General features: G+C 36.1%; 1 protein-coding gene across 1 annotated transcript in view; it reads right to left on the minus strand.

The window, feature by feature from the left end:
* zmp:0000001236 (mastermind-like protein 2) overlaps nt 1–12465 on the minus strand; it is a 347942-nt gene that overhangs the window by 13079 nt on the left and 322398 nt on the right. The window lies entirely within an intron of this gene.

Consider the following 12465-nt stretch of genomic DNA (forward strand, 5'->3'; position numbering starts at 1 on the left):
TTTTCTATACAGATTGGTAATATGGTGTACATTATTTAATGGTAAAGCCTTCCTTCATATAGGTTCATTTCAATCCAGTCTTCAGATTTACTAGTTTTGCATTACTTACCATTCTTTCGTTACATTTTAAAGTTTTGCCATTTTGATTGGACATATTTTTTGGTCTCTGGTAAGCAAATCTTCATTAAAACTGAAATGTTTGCCTTTCCCAGATACTGTATATACACTAGAGGGCAGCATGATCTCACAGAGTGACACATTATGCACTTTCTCGACCACACAGGTTTACAAGTAAATAAAATATAATTAAACTGTGGGGACAGAAAGAACATTGTAAGTGAATTAGTTTATTTTCAAATTAAGACAATTGGGGGAACAGAACTTTTAGAATATGAAGACAAAAAAATATTCAAGTACACTATCCCAGTGGGTTTATGATAGCAAATTACTGTTTATTTATTTATTAAAATAATGCCACATATGAAAACTGAAGGTGAAGAATACATATACCATACTGAATAATTAACAAGATCAACCTAATCCTTTCAGTAATTATAGTTCTCTCTCTCTCTCTGTCTCCCCCTCTCTCTCTCTCTCTCTCTCTCTCTCTCTCTCTCTCTCTCTCTCTCTCTCTCTCTCTCTCTCTCTCTTCTGAAGAGCTTATAAGATTTCAATTACTTGACCCTGGGAACAAAGTGGTGTACTGGGAAATAATTACAGAGTTTCAACAAAATAAGGTAAGCAAAGCACAGATTAAAAAATAAATATCCCCAAAAGTAATGATGTAGAAGGGCACTGATATGTAGTTCCTAATATTTTAACAAGATACAGTAGCATACTAAAATAAGCACCATAAGACTGCTCTTCTGTTCTTTTAAATGTGGGTTATTTATATAGACATCTCTGTGACTTAACTTTTCAAACAATCATCATGTTCCTGAATGGAATCTTGAAATGCAAAAAACGGGGATGGAGTGACAACATGTGTTTCTAACTGGACCATATTATTCCTTATAGAAAAGGTTTTGAATATCAGTGCAGAGAATCCTATTGAAAATATACCAATGGCTCATCTGAATAAAAATAAAAAAAGGTTAGTGGAGTTTTTAAAGCTCACATATTTTTTATTTGCAGGGTGGATGACCATATACACATGAGTGGCTGTGATTCTTTGAGTAATGGTTTGTGTGTCTGTGCTAGTTGAGTTCTTTAGAACTTATGATTAATTTCCACTTTCCATTTTATTAGTATTTTCTAAAAATATATTAGTGTAGAATAAAGTAATTCATATTTACCAGATACTAAGTTTTTAAATGTATGAAAATAAAGATAACATTAGGATTAATTTGAAGTGTTTAAAAGGAAATCAGAACAATACATTAGATTAAAGTGAGTTCGGCTACTTGCTACAGCAAATCTGGGGGGTCTTTCTTGCCCACTGCTATCAGGTAATTCAATGGTCCTTCCCAGTGATGTTATATTCAGTATGTCAGAATCACTAATTAAAGAATCTCCTTTTTTAATCAGTTTATCTAGTTATACAGTATTTTATATCTGTTGAATAGCAGTAGTTCAGTAGTATAACAATTCGCTATGCAAAACAACCCAGAACTGTACTGAACAACAGTTTCTCAGACTAGAATTCTGACATGTTTTGTTGTAACTGTATAAAATCATAATCTGAGTACACAGTATTTAGTCTTAGTATACAGTACTACTGGTCTATCCTAAATCTACATGGTGCCTTCGCTGCAGTGCCCTAGCAAGGGAGCTTAGGTTGCAAATTAAAATCTACCTCTAGCCAAACATGTTGGCAATGAAACTGAATTAAACTGAACTGAATTTTATTCCATTTGTTATCATTTTACTTTACAAGACAATGCAATATATTTCTTGTTAGTCCTTGGTACAGAAACATCAAAAATGTGTCAATATAGCACATGGTAAAATTACAGAGTGCAGCAGGCACAGATGACTGAACATGGAAAATTTAGATTCAAAAACTACATATGTTTACCAGAATGAAGTGACGTGTATTCAACCTGACAGAGGCTGCCATCTAAATAGTTTGTCAGTCCAAGATCAGGCACATACAGTTACATCTTCAAAAAAAAACTGGACTTTTTAAGCTTTTGGTCTTTCTTCTCTTCTGAATATTTTCACTGATACTATTAACCATCTACCACCTTTTGCCACACTATATTTCTCAATTTAACCCAAGGCCGAATTGCAGTACTAAGGTACCCGTGCTCTACTTTGAATTTCATTCTCTCATGCCAATTAATGTTTTACATACGCCAATCAATTGTATTACTGTATATGTATACTGAATAGGCAAAGGCATCCAGAAATCACCAATAAATATAAAATGTGCATATTCTAAGCAATACACCTTTGTATCTGATTAAAAAAACTGCCAATAGGCAGAATGTGCTGAGTAAAACACTTCTGTTATACTGGTAAATTCTGGTCATCTCTACAAAAAGTGTCTAAGTACCAGGCAAGTAGGTACAGTAGAGCAAATTAAGCAACAGATATGCTACAGTATAATATTGCTCACCAAATAGTAAGTGATTCACTTTAGCACAATTAGGTTGAAAAACAATTTGTAGATACACTACATGTACCATTTCCTTTTGACATTTAGACATTTTACTTATCAGGTATCCTTTTCTAAATCTGAACAAGTGAGAAATGCATACTTTTTTAAAACTATAAGTAGCTAAAAGCTGATGCTGCAATTGGACTATCCACTATGCTTATACTGTATCTCTTCTTCTAATATTGAAAACAGCTTAAGGCTTCATGTTCAGTAACCTTCAGTATCCTGGGATGTGACAAGACACAAAATTTTAAATTGTTTACACTGCTTTTTTAACATTCAGATAACTAATTAGGAAGATAATTCAAAATATCAATCTATGCTCTTTTTTCAGTAAGGTTTTGCCTTCTAGTGCAAGCTGAAAACGTTTATACACTGTTTCCACACCATTTCTGAAAAGTCAAAGCTTTTGTGCTGTCTGTTATCCTGGGCACATGTGTTATTTTAGTTCACTACACTGAGTTCACTAACTCTTTTTTTTTTGTTTCATTTTTGGTATGTTGACATCTGCCAGGATTTCATTAGCAACTTACAGTAGCTTTGGTTAATGAGTACTACTTTCACAACGTCAAGATGAGATAACTGATATCTTTTTTCCAAGTAACAGATTAACACCACGTACGTTGTAAAAATCAAGTGATTAGTGAGGAGTGAGAAACATGCAAAATATTTAACACTTGGAATTTTAACTTTGAAATAACACTGCTTAAAAACTATATTTTTAAAGAATTATTATACATCTTACTTATTATATGTAATCCAATAGCCATAGTGCCCATGAGTTAATTGCCTTTTATTATCTAAACAAAGAAAACTGAAAATATTATCTCTTGGCTAAATGCTCATCACTTATTCACATTCACAGTGAGACTGTTCTCACACAAAAATTGCTGACATACAGGACTATTTTAATATTCTACATCAGCTATGGTAAATTAATTTAAAATGATTTATACCACTGTGAGAAGGATGCCCCCCACTGCTATTCTGATATAATGGCAGATAGGTTGCTTTGAAAATGTTAAACAAGTTCATTAGAAAATAGAAATACATTTTGAATGCATCAGGGGCAAATATACTATTACTGTTAATTTAAAGTAGACAGTCACCCATCACGTCCCATTAAAACAGAGCTTTAGTCACTTGATTAACTGAAGTGTACTCAAATTAATTCGCTTTATTATTCCTTTTTATATACAAAAGGCAGCACATTTTTAAATGGTCAGATGAAAAACCATCGGTTTAATTTTATTCTGACCATACACTATTAATCCACCTGGTTGTATCTGCTTTTGGACAGCATACAGAAAGATTTTAAAAATAATTAAGACAATTTGGAAATTTGTATCAGGAAAACTCTCCCAACTTTTTATAATTAAACACAGGAGTGGCTTCATTTTAACTGTGATTTGAAAAACTTAAATCTATAGTCCGAACGCATTTGCTGTCTTCACAAAAAAGAATTCTGCATACAAACATTATGTAGATCAGACATAGTCATGCTTTTATTTTTGAATTATGTTTTTTGTTTTTCTTTCATTTGAAAATAAAGTCTTGCTATCAGTGTGGCACATCATGGTGAATTGATTTGTGGTGTGTTTCTTCAAAGCTTCCGTTTTCACGTTGTGATTTGTCTGAACTGCCATCACTGAATGTTGCTATCCATGGTAGAACTGAGACTAAGCCTCATATGAATGATTTCTATTCAAAACCCCAATGAACTATGCATGTGATTGTTGAATCCCAAATGATAAAGTAGTCAAAGTGACTGTATCTGGCTAGATTGCACACAAAGCAGTGGACGCCTGTCCTGCTGGGACATACTTATTAAATTCACAATGTGTAAATAAACCTTGGGTGGGGGGTCGGGGGGACGTGCTTTTCAAAGAAGTACTCTCAGTTGAAAATAACGCTTTTCCAATGTCACTTATAATGCACTAATTTTAAATGCATTGGTGTCAAGGTAAATTCTTAATTTGTGAGCTTTTCTTGAAAACACGTTAAAGTTTACCTTATGAACTGTTTTGATCTTTTTTGATTAGTCAGTCATTAATATATAATTCAGCTAACAAATATTCTTAAAATACAACAAGTAACAATATATTTATAGATATATAATGTAAGAGGGTACTGTCAGGAGGTTAATGAAGTATTAATATCAAGTAGCCTTTTCATACTCTGAATGCTACAGTAAGTTTATTAAGGTGCCATTTTACTCACTGATTCTCACAGCATACATTCAAGCAGTTGGATGGTCAATTTACACAACTAGTCTCCACACAATACTAATGAAAATGTTTTAGATCTGTATGTTTTTCGCTCATAATACAGTATGTGTGAAAAACATTATCATATACCATTGTTATGCAGAAAGCTATATTTTCATTAAATGCTGAAAAAATGTATTATTTACATTTACCCATTAGAGAAATTTAGTATAGCGAATATTCAGACACATTATGATTTGTTTCTAATTAGGGTTAGTTTTTTTTAATTTACTGTAGTTTATATTTATGATGAACTGCTGTACTATTTAAGTTACTTTTAGACGTAGTTAAACTTTTTTTGGTACTGTAGGTTTGAAACTGTAACTTTTATTTTTTCACAACTGACATATTGTATCTATCTATCTATCTATCTATCTATCTATCTATCTATCTATCTATCTATCTATCTATCTATCTATTGTAGTGTTTCATTTTTGATAATTTAGTATTAGGTGATGTTTATGTTTAACAAAAACAAAATATGAAATCATGCTGCCACAGCAGCCATTTCCAAAACTGATGATTTTCTTTTTTCTAAGAACACCATCAAAATGTTTTGTGGACCTGACCAGACCATTACTACTGAAATCTTCACCTTTCTTTATTTTAAGATATTATATGATGGGCACTGGTTAGCTGGTCATGTGTTGGCTCATTTTGTACCACATTATTGTATGGCTGCTAATAAATAAAAAAGAAACAATTGATGGGTCTGAGTCTTAAATAGCAAATAAATTACAATTAGCACAGAAGAAGTTAATTAGCTGCAAAAACTGGCTACTAATCAAGAAAATGATTACAAAAAAAACCTTCAGCCACGGTAGTACTTCAGGACCAGAAATGGTGATCCCTGTCCTAGAGCAACCGTAAAGAAAGTGGTTATGGTGTCCTCGACGGGTACAAGAGGACAGTAAATCCAGCCCATCCTGTGGGCACCTAGTCCTCTAACTTAGCTAGTGAGGCCATGGAGTAAGGGAATGAACCTAATACACTTTTACCAGGCTATTCAGGAAATGCAGAGGAATCATACTTGGCAAAGTGGCACCCAAGTACCCTAAATAAAGAGCAGGCAGCCATTACGAGGCCTTATAGTCCTAACCCTTCTAAAGGCTGATCAGGGCTCAGAGGCTGCTAAGTGATGAAGAAAACATTAGCATTGGAGTAAATAACGTGTTTTAAACATTATATGAATCTAAAGGGTGGGGCACACACACTCTAGCAAACACTATGGACATTTGACAGTCAAATAGTGTGCACTAAATATTAATACTGTACTACTACTAATAACAGAATGAACATATTATTGATATTTATGGAAAGCGCTATAGTGCATATTTCATAAATCAGGAGCAATACAGAGGACTCATATCATGAGGCACAAAACATTCATAATATACATGTAATTACTCAATCATTTTTTTTTTTATCAAATTTTTATTTATTTTCCATCAATAAAAATAAACTCAAAAGTTTCAAATAACAACTGTGAAAGCAATGTAGTAAAAAAGAAAAAAAAACAAAAAAAAAAACAAATTTAACAAAATCATAACCCCCGACCTTATCCTGGGCTCTGGAGTTTCAACTACAGATATATAAGACCATAAGAGATAAGAACAACTCAATCATCTTTATTTAACATATTCTCCTCTGTAGAGGACAACATTATACAGCACTTTACAAAGCAATTCCAGGGCCTGAAATTCAGTGACATCTGATTGACAATATACAGAGCTTTGGATAACAATATGGGATATCACTGCTGTCTGTGCAGGCACTCTCTGTGTCCCAGAAGATAAGCCTTTGATGTGGAAGTCGTTAGCACTCACTTGCTCTTTTATGTTCCAACTGCATCAGAACAGTGTCTCTCAAAAAATTTGCACTGAACATGTAAAACACTTTTAAGCGAGTCTCACCATTAAAATATTACATAAAAATATTTATTAGTTAGTCTGTACCTAGTTTTACCTAGGTACCTAGGGTTAGTCTGCTAACCTAAAAATGCAATAGCACAGGTGTACCATATATATATATATATATATATATATATATAGTGCTTTCCTATAACCTTCCACTCTCTGATTATCATGTATGTGTAGAAATATATATTAGCAGCAGGTGATGCTTAAACTCAGTGCTCACTCAATAAATTGGTCCAAATCTGCTCCTACCCTTTAAACTACTGTATTTATGCCAACAGGCCACTCTTGTTCCATCTATCCCAATTGCAAACTCAAGTAAATTTTGACTTTTTTTTTTTGGACTTCTCCACCTGAACTCAAAATATTACCACACTGAAGCACTGCAGTGGTTTTATTTTTATTTTTTTCAATTTTTGAATTACTCATGCTTTGTCTTTTTGTTGTCATTTGGTTATTAAAATGAATGTTGTTCCTTGTTTAATTTTTTGAATGCCATGCCCTCCTTCTTATATTCTTGCACAGCTTTTGCACTATTTTTCTCTAAATCTGTAAAACACCTTCTGTCAAACACTTGACCTTGATTTAGACTAGACATGACAAAGAGGGGTGTTACAGCTGTATCTCTTGGCATTCACTTCTGGGTTTACCTCACACTTCTTCTCAGTTTGGTGTCAAGTGTAATTTAATGCCCCTTAGCTGTTATAGTGCGAGTTTTTTAAAAATTGTTTGTGAACTGCTGGGTAAGAAATTATACGAAGTATATGTATGCTGTCTTTATTGTTTCTTTTGTTCATTGAAGAATCTAATAGTAACATTTATTTTGCTCCAAATTGCTTTTGAGAAGTGTAAAATAATTGTCGTTTTTACTTTACACCATTTTGTTTATTTTTGCATTCCAACATTTTCTAGTGTTTAGTATCACTTGTTGCTATGATGATTGCTCCTGGAATCCATCTCGAATGTGCAATGCAAATGTCATCAAAAATATCAATAGACTGGCATACGAGTGTCTTCAACTTATCTGAGATTACGATACTGTGAGCAAACCTTTATTTTTTAGAATCTATGGCTTTTTGATCTCTGGTTTTATATTTATACTTTGATTTTTGATTAATGTTTTGGTCTCTGATGATTGAGTTCCTGTTACGAACCTGACAAATCTAACTGCTGGTCCTTACTCAACCAGTGGCCATAAAGGTAAAATGAGACAATTAAGACCTATCTGCATAAATCTCTACTTTTAAGTACAGCTGAACAATCTCCGTTCTTGTCATGTCACTGTAAACTGATTTAACTCCATGCTGAGTCTTCATTCAAGTCACTGTACCTGTACTCATATGGATCTGCACATTGGAGAGGACATGGAGAACTTGTGCTATTGAAGAGAAACAACAATTGCTAACACCAGCATATACTTACTGTATGCATACTGCAAAACAATAAAAACACAGACTAAAGAACACAAGAGGTTAGATAGCAAGACTCATAGTAAAGTAACTACTAGTGAGTGAGTGTACCTCTTTTTTATTTATATGTCAGCAATCATATATATATATTGTGATGGACGTCCAGCGTTTCAGTCCGGCTGGGATGTCCCTCATCAGAAGAAAATAGCCTTTTCAGGGCAATACATCCCCCGGGACACTAGATGGCAGCTCTCCTGAAGGGAAATGGTTCCTCGGATTCCCGCAGGGCAGCATGGGACATGGAGTCCGCCTCTTCAGCCCTGTTGGGTGCCGTGGGTGCCGCCAGGGGGAGCTCACCAAGAACATGGGGACTATTACGGTTACGTCAACCCGGAAGTACTTCGGAGTCACGAGGACAGAAGCCCACAGTACTTCTGGGAAACTTGAAGAAGGCGTTTGACCCGGAGAAGGAATACTTCCGGGTCATGGACAATGGACTGTGGGAAACCCAGCAGAGAGAGCCGGAGTTGGGTGGGAGTGTGGTGGAGCTGCTGGGTGTTGAGGATTGATTTGTATTATTGATTATTGATTTAAGAATTGTGGAGTGTGTGGTGCTTTGGGCACTGTTATTGAAGAAATTATTATAAGATTCTTCTTGGTGCTTTTACAAGTGTGTCTTGGACGTCTGTCTGGTGGGTTCAACGGCGCAACAGCGCCTCTAGCGTCCACAATATATATTTTGTAATTGCTGTTATTTCTCGGAAGTAGATAAGATAACACTAGAGTCCTGACTAAAAGAGTGGTTAAGTGTAAGACTGAACAACCATGTAGCGTTTCTTTTCAAATTTGCACTAATTTCCTTTAAAAATATAATTTTTAGTATTAATGGTGATTAAGTTACTCATTGTTTCATTTTTTAAATTGGTAAAAGACAAGCACAACGCAGAGCAAGAAAAAATTCTTACTGTTCAGTTATTTTGGGCAGATCTGGACAAAAGCATTAACTATAGGACTACCACTACACACTTTAAATACATGACTTTGAATATTATTGCTGTATTCAAACTCTCATGCCCACTAAATATCATTCCTTGGTACAAGTCCAAAGCAGAAGAGTTCACTGGTCCTATTAATTCAAGACTCTGGATTGGTGGATACTGAATTAGCAAAAAAACTGAGCCACTCTATAGGTCTCAGCAGGAATCAGTTTTATTGGCCCAATTCCAAACTCCAGCACCATGCTAAGCTCGCACTTTCATGACACTTGAGCAGCAGTGTATTAAGTTAAAGGGTGCTCTTCATGAACTACAGCCACTGTCATTACTGTGACTGTTTAGTAAGCGGCAGCCAAAGAACATTAGAAGCTTGTACAAACAGCTGACATTCTTCTTTTAGCCACACACGATAGGAGCACACACACTTGGAAAGTGGCAGCATCAAATTACATCCTTTAGTATAAAATAAAATGAAAAAGGTAATTCCCATTGGGGTTGAACTCCGGACTTAGTTTTGCTTTCTAGATGCCAGTGATTTTTGACAGAGTATGTTTGATTAAAAATGATTTTTGGACTTCTTTTCCACCTAAGACCACTGCAGTCAGGATGTTGGTGTGTGAAATGCTAGTGCATTAACTCAGCCTTATTAACAAACTCATCCAACAACAGTGACTTCAGAAGGAGCGGAGATGGTAGTAATTAATCATTAAGCCTTTTCTTGCTCTGGCCTGCACGTGTTATGGCAGCAGACTCACAAAAGCAAGCTGGCAGACTACCAACCCGCAAGCTGGAGGGTGCAGCATCTGTTAAAACACTCCTCCTTTCTTTTATATTCCACACAGAACTTGCCTGTACAGCACAGTACCTGCTGGTTTTACAAAATAATGGACATTCCATGATGCCAGACATGGAAAGATATTAGGGGATGGTAGACTTTTATGCAAAGGATGCAAACACGATTCTGTATCTTTCTTTGTCATTATTTTATGTAGTACCATTTTATAGTGTATGCAGTCATAAGATGCTTTAAAAGCTTACTGATTAAGTTTATATGTATTTATTTTAAAATAAGAGACAAATAGTGGGAAGTGAACATGCCACCATAACAATCAGTAGTGGAAAGTGAACATGGCACCATAACAATAAAGGTCCAGTGCTTTAGTGGCTCAATGCCATTGATCACAGGGCAAGATCAATTACTAGATACAGTACATACCCACAGGAGAATGTCTGCCTAAAAGCCTTGGTATGGAGAAGCTAATATTTTCATATACAGTAAGTCATAAACGCATAAGGTATATACAGTACTTGATTTTATGTACATTTCCAAGTTATAAATTTAGTATGTGGCATGTAGGGCAAGTTGGTGTTGTATATCTAATCTATTTTCAGATCTCATTAGGTTAATAATATAACCCAGTTTGTTTCTTCGTGCCAGTCCCAAGCCTGGATAAATGGGGAGAAGGGCAAGAAGGGCATCTCATGTAAAATTTTGCCAGATCAATATGCAGACAACAATACAGATTTCCATACCAGATCGGTCAAGGCCTGGATTAACAATGGCCACCACGACTACTGAAATTAGGCTACTGTTGGCCGAAGGAGAAGAAGAGGGGGAATGAGGATGAAGGTTAGGAGAGTGGAAGTGAGGATTGGAACTTTGAATGTTGGCAGTATGATATAATGGAGAGAAGGAAGGTTGATATATTGTGCATGCAAGAGACCAGATAAAAGGGGAGTAAGGCCAGGTGTATCGGAGGCATGTTCAAATTGTTCTACCATTGTGTGGATGGGAGGAGAAATGGGGTAGGGGTTATTCTAAAGGAACAGTATGTTAGGAGTGTTTTGGAGGTGAAAAGAGTGTTAGACAGAGTGATGATTATGAAGCTGGAAACTGAATGTGTGATGAATAATGTTGTTAGTGCATATATCCCGCAAGATTTCTGGAGTAAGCTGGATGAAGTGATGAACAGTGTACCCAAGGAAGAGAGAGTGAGTGGTGATTGGAGATGATTTCATGGACATGTTGGTGAAGGGAACAGGGGGGATGAAGAGGTGATGGGTAGGTATGGTGTCAAGGAGAGGTATGAAAAAAGTCAGATGCTAGTGGATTTTGTAAAAAGGATGGACATGGCTGTGGTAAATACATATTTTAAGAAGAGGGAGGAACAAGATGCACAGGTGAATTATATCCTATGCAGGATAGTCAGTCAGAGGGAGATTGGAGACTGCAAGTGGTGGCAGGGGAAAGTGTAGTTAGGCAGCATAGGATGGTGGTCTGTAGGATGATATTGGATATCAAGAAGAGGAGCAGAGTGAGAGCTGAACCAAGGATCAAATGGTGGAAGTTGAGAAAGGAAGACTGTAAGATGGAGTTCAGGATTGAGGTAAGTCAGGCACTGGGTGGCAGTGAAGAGTTAGCAGACAGCTGGGCAACTACAGCAGAAGTAGTAACGATGACAGCAAGAAGGGTGCTTGGCGTGACATTAGGAAAGAGGAAGGAGGGAATGGGGAAGTATAGGACAGTATAAAGAAGAAGAGTTTGGCAAAGAAGAAGTGGGGATAATCAGATGAAGAAAGCAGACAGGAATACAAGTACATAAGGCGTAAAGTGAAGAGAGAGGTGACAAAGGCTAAAGATAAGGCATATGATGAGTTGTATGAGAGGTTGGACAATAATGAGGGAGAAAAGGACCTGTAGTAATTGGATAAACAGGGGGACCGAACTGGGAAAGATGTGCAGCAGGTTAAGGTAATCTGTACTAATTAATAAAAGGCAAAGCCCTCACTGACTGACTGACTGACTGACTGACTGACTCATCACTAATTCTGCAACTTCCCGTGTAGGTGGAAGGCTGAAATTTGGCAGGCTGATTCCTTACAGCTTACTTACAAAAGTTAGGCAGGTGTCATTTCGAAATTCAACGCGTAATGGTCATAACTGGAACCTCTTTTTTCACAATATAATTTCGAAATTCAACGCGTAATGGTCATAACTGGAACCTCTTTTTTCACAATATACTGTAATGGACGGCAGCTCGATGGCCGTGGGAGGAGGAGTTGAGTGTCACGTCATCACGCCTCCCACGTAATCACGTGAAAAGACTGTGAACGCAGTAGGGAGAAATGAAGGAGGAGCTGCAAACAGCGAAGAACAAAAAATTCATTAAACAATTGAGAAGGGAGCGAAACAATAAGAAGGGAGCGAGTAAAGCATACAAGCATCTTCATAAGGGAAACAAAGCACGGTGTAAAACGTAAGTTTAAATTAAGTTT

Source organism: Erpetoichthys calabaricus, chromosome 4, assembly GCF_900747795.2.
Source record: "Erpetoichthys calabaricus chromosome 4, fErpCal1.3, whole genome shotgun sequence".
NCBI classification, from domain to species: Eukaryota; Metazoa; Chordata; class Cladistia; order Polypteriformes; family Polypteridae; genus Erpetoichthys; species Erpetoichthys calabaricus.